Raw genomic sequence first — 26,512 nt, 5'->3', positions numbered from 1 at the left:
TGTAATCAGGCCCTTTATTTTTTCCCCACTTTTGATTTCTTGGGTGAGTGGATCAACCTGTACCCAAATGCACTTGGTTTATATGGGAATGAAGAGTGCATACTTCACTACACAAAAGCCCTGGATTTTGATTTGCAAAGAATCATTTGATCAATTTTGATTACTTAATTAGGTGATTTCTTTGTAACTTCTCCTGATTCTTGTGAGGTTGTCTCTTCAAAACTTTCTGTAATGGTTTGAGGTAGTTGCGTTATGATAGAAGGAATAGGAAGAAATTTTGATCTTTTTCCTGCACCAACATTCAGTTTAATCCAACTTTATCTTTGTCCTTTGTACCTTTTAATTGGAAGCAAATGTTCTATCAATATCAGATATGTGGGGGTTTCCTTGTTCTTACATTGGATCCCCTATTGTGGACTGATGGTTTAACTGAGCTGATGCCTGATGCCTGATGCATGGGCGATACTGCCTTTGAAGCTGTTGTTGAACATGTAGGTGCTGATTTTTGGCCCGTAAATCAATTGGTTGACATATATTTCCAGCAATCTTCCATAATGTAATTTGGTACTTCCAGCAATTTTTCCAGCAAGGGAGTAACATTTTTATTTTATTAAGCTCCTTGGTTGGACTTTGCAAATAGATTTTCCTTTACAATTTATTTGCCCTCAGCCATCCTGCAATCGCTATGGACACTATGGAAGTTGTAAATTGCTTGGTAAATTTTAGTTGGGCATCAAGTTTTGAGGAGTTTGTCATAATCACACCTGCTATTGAGTCCAGAGGTTTACACATGACATGTTATTTGTTATTTGATGCCTCAGTTGGTCACCTGTCTTGCATCCTTCATTCATTAATTGTTATTTGTTGAACAGATCAAAATTATTGAAGGCTACTCTTCTCCATATTGAACTGACTCCATTACTACCTGATATGACCTGTGCCACAATTAAGAAATTTGTTTTTAACTGTGGGGACTAGACAGAATAAGTTCTGGATTGAAGAGGCTTTCATGAGTGCTAGCTTTGTGCATCCCATTATATTTTCTATGGTACTTAAAGAAGATTGCAAACCTTCAGAATTCAGATTGTCAGGAGAAAATAAAGCAGACGTCTCTAGGGTTTCTATAATGCCTGCAAAATTCTCATGATATCTAGTTATTTTGAAATCTGAGCCAATTTTATGTTGAAATGAAGTTTCTTATGGTATGTTTGGTAGAATTTGATCTGTTATTGATTTTGCTAATACTTTTTTTAGCAGCTTTTGCATTTGGAGAAAAAGTCATTTGAAATGTTTCAGGAAAACCCTCTGCTCCTTGTAGATTTGATGCAATAGAAAACCAGAGTGACTGATCAGGTGTGTGAACTCAGTGACCCTGATATATAATAAATCTTGCAAGTCGACTTGACTATTACTATAATGATTTCTTACAGTGTTTATGTGGCCAGACTCATTAGTAGTAGGTGGTGATTGAAATGGTGGTGCTAATTTTGGTGACAGTCTATAGGAACCTATTTTTGTGCCAAGCTTTTAGTGTGAGTTGGTTCCAATAGCATTATTTGTTTCCCCTTTTTCCATCCGTGAGATGGTCCATAGGGTGGCCAGCATTAACAACATTGTACTAGGACATTTGCAATGGCATTGTCATAACCAGCTCTTGTTTCCCTGCTCTTAGAAGAGTATGCCACTGCAGATCTAAGATCCCACAGTGTGCATTATCTCTAGCTACAGAGGACTGTATTTCAAGTAGCTTGAGATTCTCCAGACATTCTGCATGAGTACTTCCCAAGCATAATTGATCAGCCCTTCCTTTTGTTGACTTAAGTTTCCCCCTTGTAATATACATTATGCACACAGAAAAAAATCAATTAAAATGACGCTGTCTGAGCTAGGTGATTCGGCTTCCACCTCCCTGCACATTCTGCTCTGCTACTCCACTGGATGTTTCTATGGGGAAAGCTTGGTTGCTCAGGCTCTTGATTTTACTATTCCTCTGTACCTGCTGTTTTATATTTGAAAATTTCTTTTGGATTCTTTTGGGTACAGATGCTTTGTACCACTTCCCCCTTCTCCCAGCACTCCGTCACTCCCATGTTATTAGTCCAGTATTTTGCTGTATTTCTAGGGGGAGAGACACAAGCACATTTCACAGGGCCGGAGAGACTTTTTAGAGTGAAGTGGAGATTATTGGTGGTTATGATGAAGATTTGAACATTAGTGACTCTCCCAAGGGTCCCCTAATTTCACTCTTTTCGACCTTTTTTGTTCTGGCAGAACTGCGGTCTATTATAGGTACTGTTGTTGATAACTGTGGAGGCTTATGAGTGTTAACTGGTGCTTAATATCCTTAAATGGCCTGATTCAGCTGTCACGTGGCTGCTGACATTGAGGCAGGAAGGTCTGGAAAAGTTGGAAGAGAAGGGCAGGGGGGGAGGAAGGGCAAGGTGAACACCGACTGGCTTGGTGACAGGGGTAGGTATGCCAAAGCTGCAGGCCAGTCCTGGTGGGGCTATTACTCACCCAAAAAATCTCTGGTGTCTAGTGGACTTTCTGTCCCCCAGACAGATATGAGGTAACAACCTCCAATCTGTACACTGGAGGGCATAAAGACTTTTAGTCCTGGAGGTAGGGGGGAATATTCGCATGTTGCATGTGGGGGTGCTCTCCATCCATATATAATGCCTGGTGGTCTAGTGGGCTTTCTGCCCCCTGCCAGGACAGATTGGAGAAAAATACCTCCTATCTGCCCCCGATGGGGGTAGAGAGACTGCTGAACATTGCATAGGTAAGTGAGGGCTAGGCCCGATGCTTAGGAGGGCTGCCCTCACTGATTTTGCTTTAAAAATTCCTGGTGTCTAGTGGGTTTTCTGCTCCACATTGGGGGGAAGATTAGAGGTAAGAACCTCCAATCTGCCCTCGGGCAGAAAGATTTCTGGGCCCAGGGGATGTGGAGCATTAGCCCATTGCAGGGGGAACACTCCTCCCTCCAAATGTAATCCATAGTGGTGTAGTGGGCTGTCTGCTCCCCTGCAAGGGGCAGATTGGAGGAAAACACCTTCTATGTGCTCCTAGTTGGGGGTAGAAAGACTGCTGGGTGTCTCCTCAGTAGGTGGGGATAGGCCCAAAGCCTGGGGGGACTGTCTCTACCCATTCTTCTGAAACATAAATTCCCTGGTTTCTAGTGGGCTTTCTCTTACACCATGAGCAGATTGGAGGTAGAAACCTCCAATCTTCCCCCAGGTGGGTGCAAAAAGACTTTGGGCCTGGGGAGGGGAAAGCATTAGGCAATTGCATGGGAGCCACACCAATAGTCCCTGGGTTCTAGTGGGAGGATCCCTGCTTGGGTATCATTCTCCTGCTGCAATCCTCAGGTAGGGATTCTCTGGGCATGGAACCATCGGAAAGTGGAAATTCTCTCCTTCCCAATAACACCTCCTCTGTCCTATTCAGTGCTTGGAGATCTGTGATATGACCCCAAGCACTGACATAACTGAAAGTAATATTCACTTTCTGAGTAATTATGTTGGTGTGCCATGCTTCATTTTTCAGAAAAAAACAGCATCAGTTGCTGAAGAAGCTCTTCCCTAGCAGCTGAGGTTAAAAATAGAAAAAAGTATTCCTTCTGCGCTCGAACCTGACGGATTTTCTACCTCGGGTGCAAGAATGCTAGACCCCCTACTCTGCACATGAGAAATTGTGTGAAGAATGGCACAGAGCCATTCTCTGCACTGAAGGAGTTAAGAAGTATCAAATAATGAAGGATTATGAGACACATGTAAGTAACTTGCCTTACATTTGTGTATTACAATGTGGGAAGATATAAGGGTGGGCTTCCCAGAATAGGTGAAGGAACCATTACACGCACTATTGGCTAGATTTGCAAGTCCCTAGCACAACATTAGTTTCATTTTTTTAAAGCTAATGCAGCATTAAGGAGGCTATTCTCTTTTGCCACATTTACAAAGTGGTGCAATGCCTGTGCCCCCTTGCACCACATTATGCTTGCTCCAGGCATAATGTATGCAAGAGGGGCGTTCCCCCGTAGTGATGCCCGTAAATATGGTGCAGTGAATTTTACAACATTTCACTGTGCCATTTTTAGCGTCATTTTCAACGCCTGCTCAGAGCAGGCGTTAAAATGACATGCCCATTACTTTCAATGGGTCTCCCTTTACTTTGCAGGATTAGTGCCACAATTTATGGTGCTAATCCTCCAAAGTACCACAAAAGGGTCAAATATGCTGACGCTATTGTCCTAACATGCACCATGGTGAGCTGTATTGTAATACAGTGCACACATGGTGTCGTTAGGGGGGGCACAGGAAAAGTGGCGCATCACAGCTGATGCACCACTTTCTTGTAAATATGGCCCAATGTTTTGCATATGTCCTCTCTTATGTGTGTGTTGAAGTATTTCTACTTGTCCTTGCTGTGCTACCAAAGGCAGAAGAAGAATACGTTTACTCACAGAAAGGAAAGAAAACTCTGATGGTCAAATGAAATCTGATATCTTTCTGATTCTTTACAGAAAGAGAGAAATATGCCTCCATTTAAGAGATAAAAGGGCCAGATGTACTAATGTTCTGGGAGCCACAAAGCAGATGCAAACTCAACTGGAGCATTTAACTTCATATAGTTGTATTTACTGAGAACTTTTAATGGTCAGTTTCCCAATTTTCCACACTGAATGGAACGCTTGAAAATTCAATGTTTGCAACTCAAAATTTCCCAATTGTGACTCTTAAATAGGAGAATCACAATTTGTGAACGGTCACAAAAGAGGTGTATTGCATTTCATAGCTAACACCAACAGAGAGCAGGTGATAACCATGTGCAAAATGTAAAAGGAGGAGCCAATCATTCTTTTCCTTCAAAGTAGCTGTACTATGAGTGAAGTTAAAAAAAATGAGGCGGATGACAATATAGCAGATAAGTGGGTGTTAAGAAAGGATTTTAGCGTTCGTATCACAATATCTGATCAAACAAAGGAGGACATTTATGATAAGTATAGACTCAGTAGCCAAGTTATAGTGAACCTCATAGGTATGCCCAATCCATTAATTGGCCCACACTCTGAAAGGAGACTGGCAATGCATACATATGTACAAGTATTTTGATTGTTGCATCTCCTTGCCTCTAGTAGGTATCAGAGCATTGTAGAAACAGAGGGTAAAGGGTTGCAAAGTTCAATCTGAAGGGGTTTCTGTAAATTGCGGAACACATTGGTATCCAAAAGATTTAGGTACATCTTCTTACCAAATTCAACCCAAGAAATACAGAAAACCAGCATTCAGTTGTATCAAATTACACATTTTCCTCATGTCATTGAAAACAAAAATAGAATACAAGTTCACACACACCCTCTCTGATTGTGCATCTCTTCAGCAAGTAGAAAATTCGGGACTCCCCCCACATCCATTGAAATAATTGATCAAGGCTTAGCATCTAAATACCCTGGGAATGCCACTGCAGACTATACAGCCTTCTGAACACATCTGATTTGGGAAATGGCTATCTCTAGGGTAGATTACATATTATGGAACTTCTTTAATACATCGGATACACTTGCATTGATAATTACAAAATGTTATATTACCCTTGCAGTTGATTGGGCATGTGCTTTAAGAAGATTGTCCTGTTTTCAGTACTTATTTTTTGTGTATTTCAGTGGTGTCAGGATTCAGGGTTTGATTATGAGTACGGTAGTCCTAGAACTGCTGTGCTCGTGGAGACGGTTCAACCACCGCATCCTTGGCGGTCTGACCACCAGATTTAGATTTTGATGGTCAGATTGCCACAAGACTGCCACAACCGGCAGCGGTGCAGAAAGCGTGGTCAGGTACAGTTGTACCGGCACCTTTCTGCCTGCCATTCCACAGTGGAGACACTTCCATTAAATGGCCAATGGAATGGCAGAGGTAGGGCTACAGGGGGACCCCTAGACCACCCATGTCATTGTGGTAGGCAGTGCGGAGGGCCTCCTGCCATCACAGTCGGAATGTGCATTGTCTGCAATGGCTGGGGTCACAGACAGTGCAGGGGCATTGACCTAATCTCTCCATTAGATTCAAAGCCAATGCCACAGCACTGTCTCTGCCATAAAGCCCTTTGTAAACTTTCCAATATGGCCGTCAGGTGGATGCCGGCTTGCCAGCGTCCTCCCGACTGCTGTATTGGCAGTCCTCAGTCAGAGCGACATGGTCCTTGCCTCAGTCTGGTTTATAGGACTTTTAGTACATTAAGAAAGTAAGAGTGCTCTATTCAAATGTTTTAAGAAATACACATTTCTGGACATAGTTGGGGTCATTGTTCTTACATTATATTATGACAATGTAGAGGTGGCTCTACCAACAGCATATTACTTTGTGAAAGCTTTGACATTTTGAATTACACTAGATTAAATTGTAGCCCTGCATTCTGACTCACCTGGTACATGCTTTTTTAAGCATGCCTGTCACTGCTTTTCTGTACTCTTTGATGCATCAAGGATGTGCTGCTGTTGTGTGGACAGCCAAAGCTGTCAATTGTCCCCCTGGCATGTGTCTCACTTTACTTTAGGCCCTTTAAAAGCCATCACATACTTTTTAGAGAATCAGAATTTTGAAACTTTGTAATAATGAGCTTAAAAAACCCAGCAATAAAAACCCCATCAATAAAGTGTAGTTAGGTAAAAAGCCAGGATTAGCTGAAGGTATCTCATAGCAATTGGGCACTTTGGAACTTTCAATTTTGTTGGTATATGGAAAGTCTTTCTTCATGTTTTCTTCACTGTCTCCATGTGCATGATAACAACATTCATTTCATAGGTACGTGCCACTAAACATGCACTGGATGTCTAATGCCCGGGGTGTTGGGAAGTTGGACTGCTATCAATTCTGACTTCTTAGAAAAGAGGGCTGATGTATTAAAGAGCTTTACCCATTCTGTGTCTGTGAGTAAATGTGATAGTACATACTGGACAATATTTATATGGAGCAGCCATTTCACCAATCAGTAAAAGAATTCAACACTACCAAAAGATTAAATGGGATTTTAACATTCTCATATTCTTCACAGTAAGTACAGTAGATAGATCAGACCTAAACCATACTACTAAAGATATCCATTTAATCCAAGTACACCCAGCTGGAGGAAATAAAGGAAATAAGAAACAATATTTTAGGGACATTCGTAAAAAACAAAACTCAAGTAGAATATTCTTAGACTAGGCTCTCCTGCTGCTTCTTTGCTTTACAAAGTAGCACTGCTTTGGCTCCTTTAGGAAAAAATAAAAATGACTCATTTTCTTTCACACTCTTTTCTTTGAATGGTATTTAGGGCTTAATTCATATCCTGGTGGACAGGTTACTCCATCACAGTGGTGACGGATATCCATCCACCGATATATAAATCACATTATTTCCAATGGGATTTATATTTTGGCGAAATTGTTATTTGTCACTGTTGTGATGGAGTAACCTGTCTGCCAGGATCTAAATCAGGCCCTTAGTCTGTGGTTGTACAGCTGTTCATCATTGGTTATGTGTTTATACTGATGGGCTGTTTTCAGCTATCATAGGTTTAAACCTAGGGCAGGATAGTCTAGCTTCAGACACTGGATACTAATCCCACACATTCATGCATTAAGTCACCTTCAAAATTCTCTTAATAATGAATTCACTGTAAAAAAAACCATTCTTCATAATTAATTGTTATGATAACATGGCTTACTGGAAATGTCACAAAACATATCCACGAGTAATGTGCAACATAGACGTGAAACTAACACATACATGATGTAAACCTTGCACTGTGATGTCGGGAGTAATACTGCAGACACTTACCTGCTAGTGTACCTGCAGGTGGTGCTGTAGATGTGTCAAAATTGCTGATTCCAGTAACTGTTTCAGGTGTATGTGTAGACTCAATGGCCTGCTCCAATGGCATTGTTGGTGGGGGTATATTGATTGACCCCCTCCTATCTGCTCACACACTTCTCCTTAATATGGGAGAACATATCATCCCACCTTTTTCACATTAAACTGATTCTGCAACTGTCTATTCCCACTACAGTAATCCTTTCTTGCATGCCTTGCCATATGTAACATTAGGTAGCTTCTTAGACTGTTGGAGAATATTTTCTGAAGAGAGTCTCGTTATTAGCCACACAATCTTTGACGAATACCTCCTGCAAAGTGCAATGTAAGAGCTCCTCTTTATCTACCTCTTCACTCATTTCTGTTTTAGATGTGACTCTCTTCCTGTTTGTGATGTCTTAAACATGAGCCACTTCCTCAGTTTTTGATTTCCTATTTGCAATTCACAATATGGGACTAATACCAATTTTAAAATGCATTATCACTCTTTGGAAGTCACAAATGTTTAGAAATTACAGAATATTATTTTGTGATTCTCTATTTTGAAATGCTAGTACTCACAAAAAGAGAATTAAAAAAATATTTTTAGTGCAACTGGCAGACAGACCTTAGCAAGTTGCTCTTTCTGACGGAAAAAAGGAGGATGACAGAATCAAAGACAAGGAGTTTCCATAGCAGGAGTCTACAAAAGTAACAGAATGAATTTCAGTAATAATAATGACAGCAACACAAGGTTGACAATTTCCCGCTGTAAAGTAGCAATATTGAAGACCAAAGAAGCCTATATGTATGCCATTCTTTGTAGTAAATGTAGGGGCCAATTTATCATCCTTGATACAAAGCTGCATTGCACAGTGTTGCATCAGAAATATTAGCGATGCATTGTTGAATTTCCCTGCTCCATGGATAAGTTGTATTTATGAAATGGTGCACTTTGTCACAAGGTCCCATGCTGCATCAGACATTATGACGCAAAGTAGTTGAGAAAAGAGCAAAGTACCATAACACAACTACTACCTAAGTGACACAAAGTTGATTTGCATGTCGTAAAACACCATTACGTGCCGCAAATAGCATTGGGCCAAACAGAAGTGCATTGTGTCACAGGAGTTTTAGAAAAGCAAACAGAGTAACACAATGTACACAACCAATACCACCCAATATATTGAAGCCTAAGGAAGTCAGGAGGGCGGCAACCTAAATCCTGAAGACCTGTCAACATTCCATGAGAAAAGGATGAGGAAATCAAACTTCAATCAGGAGGAGAACCACATACTTATCAGTGAGGTGACAAAGAATGAACACCTATTATTTGTCACATGTAACTTGCCATTAGCAAAGAAGGATGTTATCTGGCAATCCATAGTGGACAAGATAAACTGCATTATGGAAACAAGAAGGACAGTTCTAGAATGTAGGAAGAGGTGGCCCGACTACAAATGTAGGGCCACAGAAAAACTGGCCAAGAACCTAAAATCAGCTATGAGGACCATTCCATCAGAGTTGGTAGCTGGAGTGGTAGGCCAGGACAGTGCTGATGTAGAGGATCAGCAATAAATTTAGGGTGAGTGAAAAAAAATGCCTATATTTCTCAAACCAGCAAGACACATTCCTGGCACATGTAACCTCATCCTGCAATAACTGTCCTTGCCTTGGGCAGTAGCAATTTAGCAGCCCAGTGCCACTGCAGGCCCCCTTGTACTATGAAACAAGTGTGCTTCTGTGGGGCTAGATAGCCAAAAATGTAACATAATGCAATGTAATGTGGCTTTGTATGTGGTCAACTTATCACCCAAATAGGGTATCCAGGTGCTGAGTAGGTGCATGCTCTGCAAGTAGGATCAGTTGAAGAGCCATGTGTGGAGTATCTTGAACAAATCCAAAAGTTATGTCGCTGTCCTGTTGTGCTGGTGGAGATTGTTCCAGATGTATGCTGCCATGTACAAGAACTCCCTACCTCCTCTCTTGTTTCTATGAAGATGGAGTGTGTTGGTGAGTGCAAGTGATGCAGAGAAGGGGTTCATAATTGGTTGGTGGAAGTGTAGATGGTGGGTGAGCTAGGTGGAAGCCTGGTAGTGTAGTGCTTAGTAGTTGTGAGTGAGCATCTTGACCTGGGACTGTTTCTGAATCAGGAAGCATTGCATTTCTCTGAGGTGAGGTGTGAAGTGCATACAGAGAGAATGGTTTAGTACTAGTCTGCAAGTGGTCCTTTGGATAGTTTGCATCTTGTGTAGCATGTGTGCAAAGATGAACCAGTAGAGGGCATTGCTGTAGTCCAGTCTCCATGAGATGAGGTCCTAGGCGATGGTCTTACATGTGTCAAATGGAGTAATATGAAGTAATTTCTGAGCATGGAAAATATGTGAAAGCAGGTGGAATTGACAAAGGTGATTTTATGTCTTATGGTAAGGTTGGTGTCCAGGATAATGGACAAGTTTCTGTGGAAATTGGAGAGAGAGAAGGTCAAGTCTAGTCATGTAGGCAACAATGTGGAGTTCCAGCGTGAGTTAATGCTGCAGAATATCATCCCTTCTGTTTTGTCAGGTTGAATATGAACTAGTTACCTCACAATTAGTTAGCTATGTTGGTCAATAACATATTTGTTAACTCTTGCTGGTGTTGGTGTCTCCGGAGAGAGATTGGACAATCTGGGTGATTGAAGATAGTGGAGCTGAGTACAGATCACTGTGGGCCTCTGCAGATGAGGACCTTGAGTTTTGAAGTCAACAGAGGAAGCATGACCCATTGCGGACTACTGATTATGAATGAGGCTGTCCATTTGAGAGTTGGTCCTTGGATTCTGGTATTGTGGAGTTTGGAGAAGAATGAGTGTGTGCTACGAAACTACAGGATTTCCCTTTTTTTTTTTTTAATATGACATATACATGCCATTCCTCTTTCATGCAGTGCAGCAATGTGGCATTCTGTGTAGTGTTGTGTGCATGTTTGTAAAATATGACCCCTAGCGTGCTTAAATGTGCAAATGGCATGCAAGACAGCTTTGTGTTTTGTGCTGTTTTTGAAAAGTAGAAGCAGGAATGTGTGTGGTATAACAAGATATGGTTCCTTACATCTCTCAGCTAGATCTGGGCCACAAACCGATGGTGAGGGTGAATGCAAGGCACCCTTGCTACATGGTGCAAGGGTACCTGCGGTGGCGCTAGAACAATTTGTGTCAGTGCAGGCAGAGAGCATTAGTGCACTGTATAATGTTAAATGTGGCCCATTCGTGCACTCTCTCTTTCAGGGAGGGCAGCACACCATGCTGCCTAGCTGCGTTGTGTTATTTAAAAAATAACAGAAATAGGCCTGCTAGTGAATAATGAGGTTGTGCAAAAAATGTACTTATACTGCCATGTGAAAAGTAACAATAGTACAACATGGGCATACTCACTTACATATACATCTTTGTAGTATATCCCTATATCTTTCCATAGAGACAAACAACATTTCATGGAGATCAGCGTCTCTGTGATGTACAAACTGTTGATGATACCATCCTGCCCTCCATGGATGAAGATACCTTCCAACAGCACCTGGACATTTTTAAAGCATCTCCTCCTGTTTTGGCCAAGGAATACAATGATGTTCAGTCTCCAGATGAACCAAACCAGATGGGGCATTGAACATCAACCTATCATATAAAAAAAGAGGACTCTGAGGACCCCCAAGTTACATTTTAATGGTGCATGGTAGGAGTCCAGCAGTGAATGGTTGATGAAGTGAGGTTGGGGAAGGAGACGATAGCAGGCACTCTTGAAGGAGTCCATAGGTATCTTAGTCCATATAAGGGATTGACAAAGGCAATCCTAGACACCTCCTCTTGTCTCCAGGGAATTGATGACTCCCTCGCTAGCATCACTGGTGTCATGATGCAAAAATAATAAAACACCCGCTTTCTACATCTAGTACCAGTGAGCTGGGAGCCATCAATTCATCTATCCAGTCCTGGGGAAAAGGACTGGAGGCCTAATGTGATTGTTTGGGTGACAAGATGGATGATTTCATGGTATCAATGAGTGACTTCAATAGCAAAATTGTTGCTTTGTTGTCCAACCAGCAAATCCTTGCCAGGGACTATCATGTAACTGGGAACATGGGAATTATATCTTGTTCCCCTGATGTTTGTGTTTCAGAGGCAAATAACATCACTCATATGCCTCGCATTCCAACCACACAACTTCTAGGGGAAGCAGAACACTCATCTGAGGAGGAGGATGTACAGTTATCTAGTATCAAAACCAGATCTTCCTGATAATCATTTGTGAATGCCCTCTGGCCAAGTTCAAGATCTGTCCTGTGTAGGACATCATGCCCCCTAAAGTATTCCGTATGTACTCAGTATGTTTGTAGTTGATCTTGTCCACCTGTTCTCATAAAATATCTGCAACATTAGCTAATGGCAATAAGTTCCTCCACACATTCTCATGTAACACATCTAATTGTGAAATTTCTAGTTACATGTATTTGTAAGGATAAACGTTTGTAATTTGGCACTATGCGTTGATTGTTAACAAGTATACTTCATGCATAATGTAATGTGAAAATCTAAACCTTGTGAATAATAAAAAATGTAAAACTCCATTGCCAGATTTGTACAGTCGACTCTCAAAGGTCTTCATACATAATGTAAAAAACACCAAAAAACGTCTTTAAACTGAAGAAGTGGCACCTAAATTTAATAGCACATGCTGTTTTTGCATGTGCAGCTACAACAATGACATCAATTGCAATGGTATAATGAGCCACATCAGAGTGAATCAACAAGCAACAACTTTGTGATGGACACACAGTGAGATTATTGCTAAATACACAAATATGTGCCACATATAAAAGGGAGGTGTAAGGTATGTGATCCCAAAACACTGTTCCACTAAGCTGTATAAACACTAAGTAAATATGCCAACATCATTACTTAATTGGAACACCTGACTGCTCACACAAATGTTTAACTGCTACATATTACTCTGGATGGTTCTACCAGTACCAGCCTGATATTCATGACCATATTCCTCATGGATTTGCATTGTACTTGTGCCACACAAGGATCCGCAAGGGCAATGCAATACCTTGAAAGGCTGTTACCAAGACATGCAAAGGCACCCTGTGTGGCCCTGTGTGTTGTGGTTAATTTGGAATAATGCAACATGGGCCAAAATAGAAGACCTATGTCACCCTGCTTTAGAAAGGCAAGATGTGTTCAGTGTGAGTACATTGACACATCAACACAATAGATCAACACACACAAATTTTGCATAAATGGCAGACCAGGCAGACCAGGAAACCTATAAAAATGCTACAGTTCCCCAGGGGAGGGAAAATTAGAAGATATATGGTCAAAATATTTTGCTGTGTGCTCTTTAAAAGTGAGCTGCGTGATGTGGCTCGTTTAGCAAGAAGTAAATGCCAATGGGGATTGATTTTGTCCTGGAAAGTGTGACTTCCTGCACAAAAATAATCCAGCCAACAATACATGCCCCTTGCACTATGGTGCAAGGGTGTGTGCATATTTCTGGGATGAATGAGGCGTTCACCATGCAGCTCTGCTGGTGCTAATCTACCAGTTTCCCAACAGGATTGCCATCTGCACTGCAGGCTAATTCCTGATACTATCTCCAGGTATGGGACTAAGCCTAATCCCTTAGATCAGTCCAGATAGAAAGGTGCACCTACTATGCTTTCAGTAGAGTCTGATGTTTAGGTAGAACCCTGTAGAACACACCATAGATGGATTATTCACTGTCTTCATCATGCTCTTAATGTGGTGACTTTGCTTTCTTTCATCTGCCTAATTATTGCAGCTCACTCTCTCTTGAAAATGTATCTCGTATTTCTTTTATGTTTTTGCCTGGGCATGATTGAGTAATACAACAAAAGGATGAGATCTGTTTCCACAACTTCCTTTGGAGTCTGAGTGTCAATTTTAGGTTACCATTATAACCTTCCATCCCAGCAGGTTTAGGGACGGACATGGTCCCCCACATTCTGAAGTTCTGTTGTTCAAACACACAGTTCTATTATCTCAGTAGGAACCCTATAAAATGGTACCACCAATGTATAGAGGTCAGATACTTATTTAACGGGTCTCCTGAGCCATTTTCTCTTGTGTGTCCAAGGCGCCCCATTCACCTTAATATGGAGATACCTGAGGGTTAGGGTTTATATCCTAATCTGCAGTATACAAAGCACCTATAATTGTCTGCAAGACTTTCAAGTTTAAACTTCTAAAAGGTTACTTTAGCATTCCCTCCTCTGAATTCTGTTTATTAAACTGAAGAATCCAGTTACAATTCTTTTCTGTTATAGACGTGCTGTCACACAACATGTACTCCAAAATGGGCTACCTATTAGGTGTAGAAATGTCAGTATTTTACTCATGAAGTCAATGCCAACACTAATACATTTCATACAAACACAGTGGCTAACCCACCAGGCCAATACAGACCATACCAAAACTTAGAATTACTCTTAACATATGAACACTGGTCCCAAGTCATCCTACCACACTTTGTTGACAACAGTAGATTGGGTCATATCAGTAATGGTGGGGCCACATGGCCAGATCTAGTTGCCTACACACTATATCCAAATATACAAAATCTAAAAGCTGTTGATTTATGGCTTTTACATATCACATATTCAGATTAAACCGACTGCTAACACATTTTGTTCTGCAACCTCAACCACTGCTCAGTGAGGGCTGCTCAAGCTGTTCAACCACAATTGGCTATACCTGGGATTAACTCAGTAACTATTAATTCTATTATGAGTAAGGTAACCATCAGGTGGGAGGAAATTCCATTCTGGTTTGCTCAAAGAACAAACTAGCTTGAAGCAGTGTTTCTCCATATGGGACCCCTAGATAAACGTAGAAATCTCACAATGTGGTTCCCACTTGGGATGGTACCCTCAATTGATGACCGTGCCACATTGGGGACAGTCTTTGCTGCAATTTACACCACAACTCACAGTGTACCATCCCTTGCTTTTTTACCTCAAGGGGTTAAAGCAAATAAAAAATGAATACAGGCCTGCACCCTGCCCTGGACCTGGAGACAAAATTAATTAGCAATTTTGCCACAGTACCCTCAATCATTTTAGGGAATATCAAAGGTGAGAGAGCATCAGTGGCAGTTTGCCAATGCCTCACACAGGTTCCCTTAACCAAGGGTGCGAGTTACCACAAATTATTGCAGAAACCTATACATCTATAGGTCACCATAATCTAGGGGCCAGACCAAATAAGGCAGAGATTGCAGGAAATCATGAAAAGGATAACACCAAATCTTCTAAAAAGCACTGGTATAAACAAAAAACAAGTAAAGATAAAATAAAAGAATGGGGAGAATCTCCAAAACCAGAAAGGTCTGAAAAATGTTATAATTGTGTAACTGTGATAATCTAAAAGAGTATGGCAAGTACCAGGACACTAATTCATGGCCTTTTTGTTCCTTTCAGAACTCCTCTGCTAAACAGATGAACAGGCAGCTCAGGAAAGGGTACGTACAGTTGCTGAGGTCTCCATTTGCAAAATCAACAGGTACCAAGCTCTGGCCACGGACACTGATCCGTACTCGGATCTGGGAGTTCCTTGCTCTACCACCTCTAGAGAAAGCTTCCTGATCACCCTGCAGGGCTCTCCCAGACAGGAAATGCCAGACCCTTGGGAAACTCTGTCTTATGGCCATTCCTGCTCACTGTGCAGACTTCTGCGACTGGTAACTTGAGGAAAAGGCTTGATAATTTAGTTTTTCCTATGTTGACTACTTGGGACTCGCTACTTAGATTTTTTATTGGGCCCTGGGGATCTTGTTTACGAAACAGTAATCTTATTGTTTACTGGGTTTGGCCCATTCCCTCCGAACACTTCTGCAATGAACCTACATCATTCATGGTGCATATCAGATTTTCCTTTTTTTGGGGGGTGGCATGATAGCAGGATGCATATTGGCGTCGAAGTCTGGGGTAAGAGCCTTTGGTTGGGTTATAGTTCTGTGTGTTTCTTCTTTGCTGGCTGGTTGGGATGGCTTGTTGGGATAGGGGGAGTTGATATCGGGAGAGAAGACTAACTATTGCCTCAGGGTTAATACCAACTATTATGACTACTTCCTTTAATGTGCTAACTTGGAATATTAGGGGCATAACAACACCCATGAGAAGACATACGATTAATTCCTAACTTAGATGCCAAACTATTCACATTGCATGTCTCCAGGAAACGCACCATTCCCAGGGGGAGCTGGAGAAGGTTGGACTACGCTGGAGGGGACAAACCTACAGCACTGGTTACTCAGTACATGCCTCTAGGGTCCTGATTTGGGTGGCCCGAACGTGCTGTTTGTCAATCAAAGGGCACTGATTGACTCAGATGGTAGATATGTCCTGATAGAATGCTCCTTTGATGGACGTCCCTTCTCTTTACTCTCCATCTATGCACCTAATACACACCAAGGTGCATTCCTGTACATGCTATCTTTGTCCTTGCTTCAACATCCTCAGCCTGTAGAATATGATGCAGTGATTTTATCTAAGTACACATCTCTACCTTTGATTGGTCAGCATCCCCACTTCCAGGTATGCAGGGAATACATAAGACTAAACACTTCTGTCATTAAACCGAGATGTTACATCTGAATAATATCTGTTGAATAGATCACACCAATGACACTAAATACTCCTACTATGCCCCTGCACATTAGGTACATACCAGACTTGATTATATATTATGTAACTCAGACTTCCGGCCCCTGGTGCAGACCTCCGAATATTTGGACAGGACAATTTCTGACCATAATGCAATGAAGGTTACTTTTCACTGGGGGGTGATCCTATCTGTCACCCCAACGTGGAGATTGCAGATGGAGTCACTAAATGACATACCTCATAGGGAATCCTGTGATACCCACCTCATGCAATACTTTGTGGAGATTGGTGGTACCGCTGAATCCTGGGTGCAGAGTGGGATGCAATGAGGGTGGTTATTAGAGGTTACTCTATTAATACATCCTGGGGTGTGAAAACTACACCACTTTGCTCTGTTACTGATCTTGAGGCACAAATATGTGCCACAGAGATTGAAGCAGTGATGGTGGCAGAAGCTCAGCCTTGATTTGTGGGGCTACTCCATCAATATCTAAGGAAGCACAGCGATTGAACGCACTTGACTATGAGACTGAAGTGGAACATCAACACACAGAATGGGATAATCCAGGAGATACTCTGGCATGGTTGTTGCATGTGGAGTTCCCCAGGACAGTCATAAGGTCTATTCAGAATGCTGTGGGTCACATAGTAAACAGCCAGGTAGACATTAATGAAGTGTTTGTACGATATTATGAGACAGTATATTCTTTAATGGCTGAACCTTTCCAGCCAGCAATCAGAGCTTTCCTACAAGGGGTTGCTCTCCCTCCTGCAGCTGTCAGAGTTAGAATACCCCATATAGTTAGAGAAGCTCCATTTGCTTACCTATCAAATGGCATGGGGCAAGACCCATGGCACAGGTGGCTTTTCTGTTGAGTACTATGCGGCATTCCTGACACTCTGGCTCCTAAACTATTAGAACTGTAGTGCGAAGCTCATCAACAGGACATTTTACCTGATTCTCTCAGTGAAGCTTTCATAGTGGTACTGCTGAGACAGGGTAAAGACCCACTATTGGTGAATTTCTACCCCCCCCCCTCTCCATGCTCAACAGTGATTACAAGATTCTGAGCAATGTCCAAGTCAACAGATTGTTCCCAATGCTTGATTCTCTTGTTCATCCTGATCAATGAGGCTTTATCCCACACCGGGCATGTGCTCATAACACACAATGCCTGTGCCATATCCTGGGAGCCATGGAGGTCACAGAGGAATTCCCAGTGGCAGCTTCTCTTGAGGTTGAAAAATCCTTCAACATGTTTGGCTGGTCTATGTTTTGCTATTCTATAAGGACTTATACACCAAGCTTACTATTTCGTTTGCATATAACATGTACCAACAATGCTCTTATGATTGCTGTTTCTCTTATCACTTAAAAACTGTGTTCAGGGATGTATGTGTAATTGCCTAAAACATATTGTATGACTTTAACTTGAAAATGCAAATAAAGAGGTTTTAAAAAAGCACTCCTTCAGATCAGGATGTGGGCACTAACTCTACTAGATAATGTGCCAGGGGTCACAATAGTTTGCCAAGATCTTCAAGAGTTTCTGGATGTGAAAGCAACTAACAATACAATAATGCAATGCACCGGATCTGTAAAGTGCATGGCTACCTGAACTGGGCTTCCCAGCACTAGCACAGAATAGTGAGAGACAGGCACAACACATTAGGGAAGGAGGTATGTTTTTAGCTGTTTCCTGAAGTGCAGTCAATTATTGTCACCTCTCAATTGGAGTGGAAAAGAGTTCTTTAGCTTAGGAGCAAGATATGAAAATGATCGACCGCCACACCTCGATCCTTTTATCCTAGGTGTGACTAGAAGATCCCGTGTGTAGGATCTAAGGGCCCTGGTAGGTTGGTAGCTTTCGATCAATTGGTGAAGGATTTTAGGGCCCAACTTGTACTTGGCACAGTGAACCAGGCAAAGTGCCTTAACCTGGACTCTGCTGCTTATGGGTAGCCAGTTAAGGGTAGTAGGTGCTTCCCTCCCTGGCTGTGATTTTGGAATTCCCAAAAGAATCATGCTGAAGCATTCTGGATCACTTGAAGTTTCTTTATTACCACTTTAGGGCTGCCTAAATATAGTGAATTACCATAATCCAGGTGTGATAGAAGAGACACCTGGATTACAGTTCTTCTAGAGTCCACCAGGAGCCACTTCAAGGTTTTTCTGAGCACTTTCAATAGAGCTAAACAGCAATCTTGTTGGCCTGCAAGGCCAAAGAAAACTGATTCTCTTGGGTGAAACCCAAGCTCTTTACCTCTTCTTTGGGAGTTTGGCATTCCCCAAACACAGTGGGCCAGTTGATTTGTTGCCAGAGGGATGGGTTATTGTCTGACATCTTCACCTGAGTTTTCTCTCCGCTTAATTTCAGGCAACTTGCCGCCATCCATTCAGACACCTTCTCCAGGCAGCTGTTAAGTTTTGTTTAGGTGGCTGAGGTATCATGCAATAGAATGGCTATCAGCTGTGTGTCATCCATATTGGACACCATTGAGAACCCAAAGGCACTAATGATATCTGATAGTAGGTGGACATACATATTGAAGAATGTGGGGCTCAGTTATGAGCCCTTCAGAACTCCACATCTCAGCTGCTGCATGGTGGAGTAGCATGACCCCTCCATGACTTGGAAGCCTCTCTCATTCTGGAAGGAAGCAACCATCTTAATGCACTTCCAGTGATCCCTATTCCTTCCAGGCATTGCAGTAGAATAACATTGGATACTATGTCAAAAGCGGCACTCAGGTCAAGCAGTATGAGTTTTGCAGATCCACCCTGATCAAGGACCATTGTGAGGTTTTCTGTTTTCCTCAAAGGTGCAGTTTCTGTACTGCGGTCTGCCCAGATTGCAGTCTGGGCCGGGTAGAGGATGTTGTTAGAGTCCCAAAAATCTGATACATTCCTGTTAATAATCACCTCAAGATGTCGCTCAGCCCAGGGAGATAATATACAGGGCTGTAGTTTTCCACTGCTTCGGGATCTAATGATGGTTTCTTAAGTAGGGTGCGAATAATTCCATGCTTCCATTCAGAAGGTACTTCCCTGGTTTTCGGTGATAGGTTATAGAGATCTGTTAATGCAGACAGCATTACATCACCACTCTTCAATAAGATATCTATGGGGCTGGATCTAAAGGCAAACCTGATGTAATCGATCTAGCTACACAACTAATGACAACATAGAAGTCAAAACCCCAGACTGGTGGATCGCCCCTTCAAATAGAGTGTCTAAGTTGAATACATAGACAGAGTGGGGACATAATGCGCACAATTAAAATGATTTTCTGAGAAACACTCACACTTAGCTATGACATTCTCTTGGCTGAAAAAGATTGCCCACTAGAGTTTGCTAGAACCCTCCCACAAGGGGAAGCTGTAAGGTTAAGGTCCTTGTTCCTAAGCAAGTAAAACAGGCATACGCTGCAGAATTGGCCATTACACGAGCCCCTGCACTATACTGCAAACATGAGGGCTGGGATAAGGATTCACCTTATCATGTAATACCCATATAGTTCAGCCTGCAAGTGCACCCACAATAGCCAATAAAAACATGAGGCAAAAGTTCCAGTCAGAGAATTTCTCTCACAACTTAAGTTCCAGGTAGTAAGTGAACCTTGTGTATCTCCTAATAATATGAACAACCCCCAGTTCGTAGTAGCTAAGCTGGATCACTCCTATAAAATTGTCTTAGATTGCTGATATTTAAACAGCCACACATGCACATTATTAGAAATGAGGTCTCTACTTCGCAGAGGTTTGCACCCTGTATAAGTAAGGATCCTCACTCTAGTCTGGGTCAGAGAGGTGAGGCTCCGAAAAGCAAAGTGATGCATCAATTCCTTCCTCACAGGAGAGGTGATACGTCCGTTCCTTACTGGCAGAGGAGGTGATCCATCTATTCTTTCCTCTCAGGAAAGGCTATGCATTGATTTCTGGGCAAGCAGCCTCAGTTCTTTACTGGGGTTTGAGATGGATGAGAAATTGGCACCCGGGGACAATGCATGGAAATTCCAGATGCGCTGTATTGATGGAGCCACGGAGAAACAGGCATTGAATCAATTCTGCATCCACAAGACAAGTGAAGCGTTGATGCTTCAGCTGTGGGGCAGGCGCTGCATCAATCTTTCTGTCGTAGCACGTCAGTGCATGGATTTTCTTCTTCAGGTCACCAGCTTACACTTCTGAGGAATTGGCACCACTTGGCAAGCCAGGACTCTCAGCAAAAGAGCCCAAGCACTGGCAGGTGAAGTCTTTAATGTCCATGAGACTTCTAAACAGGAGGCAAGCTCAGTTCAAGCCCTTGGAGATCCTTGGAAAGCAGGCTGTAGAAAGTAAAGTCTAGTCTTTTCACTCTCAGGACAGTGGCACGCAGCAGGCCAGCACAACAAAACAATAGGCAGAGGGGCAGTCCCTCCTATGGCATCTTGCTCTTCTACCTGACAGAATGTCCAGAAGTGTTCTAAAGTTGTTGTCTCAGAGGTCCAATACTTAAACTCAATTCTGCCTTTGAAGTAGGCAAACTTCAAAGGACAATCTTTGCAGTGCAGAAGACCCTGCCTTTCCTGCCCTCACCTCAGATACACTCCAGTGGGTTGGAGACTGCTTTGTGTAAGGACAGGTACAGCCCTATTCAGGTGCAAGTGTCAGCTCCTCCTGCCACACTAGCTCAGGACGATCCATGAGAAAATGAAGAGCACACCTCAGCTCACTTTCTGTGACTGTCTAGAGTGCATTCACAAACAGCCCTACTAGCATCCTGACCCAGACATGTATTCCACAAACAGGCAGAGGCAGAGAATGGTTATGTATAAAATGCCCACTTTCTAAAAGCGGCACTTTCAAACGTACAATTTTAAAAGCAACTTCACCAAAAGGTGTATTTTTTAAATGTGAGTTCAGAGACCCCAAACTCCAGATCTCCATTAGCTCCCAGTGGGAAATTACACTTAAACGATATTTCAAGGCAATCCCGATGTTACCCTATGGGAGAGATAGACCTTGTAATAGTGAAAAACAAATTTTGCAGTATTTTACTGTCAGGACATGTAAAACACACCAGGACATGTTATACTTTCAAATACATGGCACCCTGCCCATGGAGCTGGCTTGGAGCTACCTTAGGAGTGACATATGTAGTAAAAGGAAATGTTTGGACCTGGCAAGTGGGTGTACTTGCCAGGTCCAAATAACATTTTAAAACTGCCCAAGCAGGCACTGAAGTGGCAGGTCTGAGACATGTTTACAGGGCAACTCATGTGGGTGGTACAGTCAGTGCTCAAGGCCCACTAGTAGCATTTGATTGACAGATCCTGGGCACATGCACATTACTAGTTACTTAACTAATAACTCAAATGTCAGTCATGGATAAACCAATCACCAATACCATTTAGATAGAGAGCCCTTGCACTTTAGCCCTGGTCAGCAGTGGTAAAGTCTTCAGAGTCCTAATGCCAGCAAAAATCTTTTTTAGCACAGGATCAAAAACAGGAAGTCAGAAGACAAAAAGACAGGGGAAACCCTGTGGAAAGGTTTAATTTCCAACAAAAATTTGCAAAACAAAACTCACACAGTACAACATTTATGAACAATATTTTCTGTGGGAAAATACAGAACAAACTGGATATTCCCAACAGGTTTTTATGCAAAACATAGTCCCTCTTCATGACATTGGTGGCAAGTACTGCTTACTGTCATGCTGACTGCCGCCAAGATACCGCCGCTGCAGTGGATTACCACCACCCATATTATGACCCACACACAGCAATCTGTCACTATACAGCCACACACACAAATCTGCCAGACTAAAGGTCAGTGACAAACTGGCGGTAGCAAAACCCACACTGTTACACCAACAGAACTCCCACAGCATTATGACCCACAAATCACCACAGCGGACATTCAATGGCGCTAAACCATTGGCGGTACATACCGCTGCGCTCAAAATACACACAACCTAACAAAACTACACCACATTGGACAATTCAAACTACACACACTTAACACACATACACACACCACACCCACACCACTATAAAACACACGTCCACATTACCCACAACCCTTTACCAATACAAACAAGTGCCACAAGAGAGATAGCAAGACCACAGACAACACCACAGACACACACCACCATCACCTATACACCATCCACGCACCCTACATCACACACCCCAACACAGCACCCCACACACGCTCACCCACACCACTCACAATACACCGATGGCACCGCAACAACAACCCCAAGTTCTCTGAGGAGGAACTAAGGGTAAGGGTGGAAGAAATCATTCGGGTAGAACCACAGCTATTCGGATCACAGGTGCAGCAGACATTAATTGCTAGGAAGATGGAGCTATGGTGGAGAATCGTGGACAGGGTCAACACCATGGGACAGCACCCAAGAACAAGGGATGACATCAGGAAGAGGTGGAACGACCTATGGGGGAAGGTACTTTCCACAGCAGCAAGACACCAAATAGCTGTACAGAGGACTGGCGGTGGACTCCTACTTCCTCCCCCACAACTAACAACATGGGAGGAGCACATCTTGGCAATCATGCATCCTGAGGGCCTGGCAGGAGTGGGAGGAGGACAAGATGCTAGTAAGTCAAATCTCTGTTACTGTTACCCCCCCCCACCTGCATGCCATCACAAACCCCCACCTTTACCCTCACTCCCATCACTTTACCACCTCCCACATACCCCCCATCACAACCCACTCATCCCAATACCAAGCCCTGCATGCAACACCAAAGCATGAACACCCCTCACAGACTTGCACGGACACCCATCACTAAAGCATGCACATTAGAGACAATCACCTAGCCTACAAAATCACTACTCACAAGAGGCAAAGCAAACAACCATACAGGGCAACACACCCATGCACAAGATGCCACACACGGAAACAATAACCCTACATTTACATCCCCACAGGTCCCTCACCTAACGGCACCAGAGAGGAGGTGCCAGCAACTTCCAGTCCACCCACAGAAGAGGCTCACAGCGATGACAGCAGCTCTGGAGGCCTGGATCTGGATGACCAACCTGGCCCATCAGGGATCTCCGGACAGTCGGTAACTCAGGCAAAGTCCCTTACCACCTCAAAGCCTCCCCCCTCAAGATACACCAGCACAGTACCCACACAGAGGGCCCATATCTTTGTCCTCAGGACACGCCAATCAGCAGTGTGCCCACCACTACAGGGACCCCAGGCCACCCCACAAGCATAGAATGATCTGGGACCTGGGGTCAGTGGCAGTCACACAGTTCAAGGGACAGAGGCACAGGTCAACAGGAAAGATGGGAGTACTGCTGTGCGACAGGGGGGAGGCAGGCCCAGGGAACTGACTCTCCAGAAGGCACTCACCAACATCCTGGGAGCATACCACCATTACCAGGAGATGATGGGCCAGATACTGGACAAGTTGCAGAAGACCCAGCGGCTATAGGAGTGACAGTACCTGGGGATCAGGGAGGACTTGAAGGACATCAACACCACCCTGGTCTCCATTGCAGGGGTGCTGGCTGACATGGCCAAGACCATGAGGGAGGCAGTGGCACACCACAGGGCCCCTGACACTAGCCAAACAGATGAACAACCTTCCACCTCCGCTGCCACTAGTGGACAGGAGGCCCCACCACAGGAACAACAGGCCACCAGCACCCCACCCCCTGCAGAAGGAGAACCACCCCACAACCGGTCCCTGTGATCCAGGCAGAAGCAAGAGAACATTGCCAAGACCCCCGCCAGGAGATAAGACTCTCCTGAATGTCACCCTTGTGTCCCACTCTGTCACCCTGTCCACCTTAAACTGCCATTGCTCCCCTTCCCATGCCACCTTGGACAATGCACCTGAGATACAAATAGACTGGACTCTATTCTGGACATCCTCCATCATCACCCCAGCCCATTGCTCATCCCCCTCTAATAGTTTGGCACTTAAATAAACACCATTTCAATAAACACAGGTAAGGAGTCTGTCAAATCATTTAACCATGTATTCGTTTAACAAGCTTTAAACACTGCAATATAACTGTACAGTAATGTATTAATAGGAATGACCTGTAGTTGGCTGCAGTCGACACACCCGGAGCGATAGTGGGGCACAAATATCTGCAAATAGAGATGCCCAAGGGTACAGTAAGTGGCCATAGAATTGGGAAAATCAGCCTGCCAGTGACAGTCAAATGCAAAACTGTCAATTTAAAGTGTAATTACAGTGTCTTACCTGTGTGTCATTGAAAGTAATGTCATATTATTGCTCTTCTGTTGTCCTCATCCTCTGCCTCCTCATCTTCAGTGTCCACAGGGTCCACTGCTGCTACACGCCCATCTCCAGTCTCATCCTCCTGCAGAAAAGGCACCTGGCGATGTAAGGCAAGGTTGTGGAACATGCAGCATGCCATGAGATGGAGGCAACGAAACCTGGCCTTCAGGAGGAGGAATGTCCTTTCTATTATTCTTCTTGTTCGCCCATGTGCGTCATTGTAGCGTTCCTCTGCCCTTGTCCTTGGATTCCTCACAGGGGTCAGTAGCCATGAGAGGTTGGGGTAACCAGAGTCACCTGAAAATATTGAGGGACAACTGTTAGACACACAATAACCCTCAGGCCCCACACCATACCCATACACCAACAACCCCTGGGTGGGAACCAGGGCTCCCCTATTAGCCACACCCCACACCCGATGCTTCTGTAGTTGAGCCATCACATATGGGATGCTACTATTCCTCAGGATAAAGGCATCATAGAGAGACCCAGGATACTTTGCATTGACATGGAAGATGTACTGGTCCGCCAGGCACACTATCTGCACATTCATGAAGTGAAAGCTCTTTCGATTTCTGAACACCTGTGCATTTCTCCTGAGGGGACAAATGCAATATGTGTACCACTAATAGTCCCAAGTATGTTGAGGATATGTCCCATTATGTAGAAATCAGCTTTCACTGTGGTCAATTCCTCCACCTGGGGGAAAACGATGTAGCTGTGCACGTGTTTAATTAGGGCAGACAATACTGTGGTCAGCATTATTGAGAACATTAGCTGAGACATACCTGCTGCCATAGCCCACTGTCACTTGGAAGGAGCCACTTGCCAGGAAATGGAGCACAGATAGGACTTGCACAAGAGGAGTGATCCCAGTGGGCTGACAGATAGCAGATGTTTCCATCTCCTATTCATCTGCAGCGGTTGCAATCTAGGGGGCAAACGGTGAGTAGCTGGGCAGTATTTAATATTACCAAACACTACACTGCATTGCATGTTGTGACTGTAACACAATATTGTGGTATAGGCCCAATGGTGCCCATGTGTACTTTGATGCAGTTCGGTGCCATGGCCTCACCGCCCCGAAATGGCGTCCGCCTGTCCTGTATGGAGGGACAAGTGGAAATGAGGTAATTCCGCTGACGTTGTTGCCGTTGCGGGAGGCGGTCGAAAACCGCCGTGCAAATCCTCATTGGATCCCATTCGGCCCTTTGGGTTACAGTGGCCAAAGGTGATGTACGCCCCACCACGGAAGTGACCTCCATTTTCTATTGATACACCCACTTGCTATTTGACCTTCAACAGGAGAGGACCTACACTGCTGTGACCTGTGTCTGGAACCGACCATGGCTCGTGACACTGGGGAAAGGACCCGTGCCTTCACCACTGCGAAGTTGGAGAGACTGGTGTTTGGGGTCCTAGCCCAGTACTGAATGCTGTATGGGCCTCCAGACCAACAGGTGAGTACACTGTGAGCACGATGAATGGAGCATGAATGCATGGAGTGCTATGTGTGAGGCAATCGTGTGGTGGGGAGTTGAGGTAAGGGCCCAGGGCAGCATGCTGCATGTATGGTGGGCAATGTCTGTGTGTAAGAGGATGTGAGGGCTATGGTGGGCCATGATTGTAATAGGCAGGACGGTCTGACTGATACCTTTTCCAATGTGTATTTCTCTGCAGGTCAGCTCCCATCAAAAAAAGGGCATATGGCTTGCCATCACCAAGGATGTGCGGACCCTGGGG

This window comes from Pleurodeles waltl, chromosome 3_1 (assembly GCF_031143425.1).
Source record: "Pleurodeles waltl isolate 20211129_DDA chromosome 3_1, aPleWal1.hap1.20221129, whole genome shotgun sequence".
In the NCBI taxonomy this organism is placed as follows: Eukaryota; Metazoa; Chordata; class Amphibia; order Caudata; family Salamandridae; genus Pleurodeles; species Pleurodeles waltl.
This window is presented reverse-complemented; position numbering follows the sequence as displayed.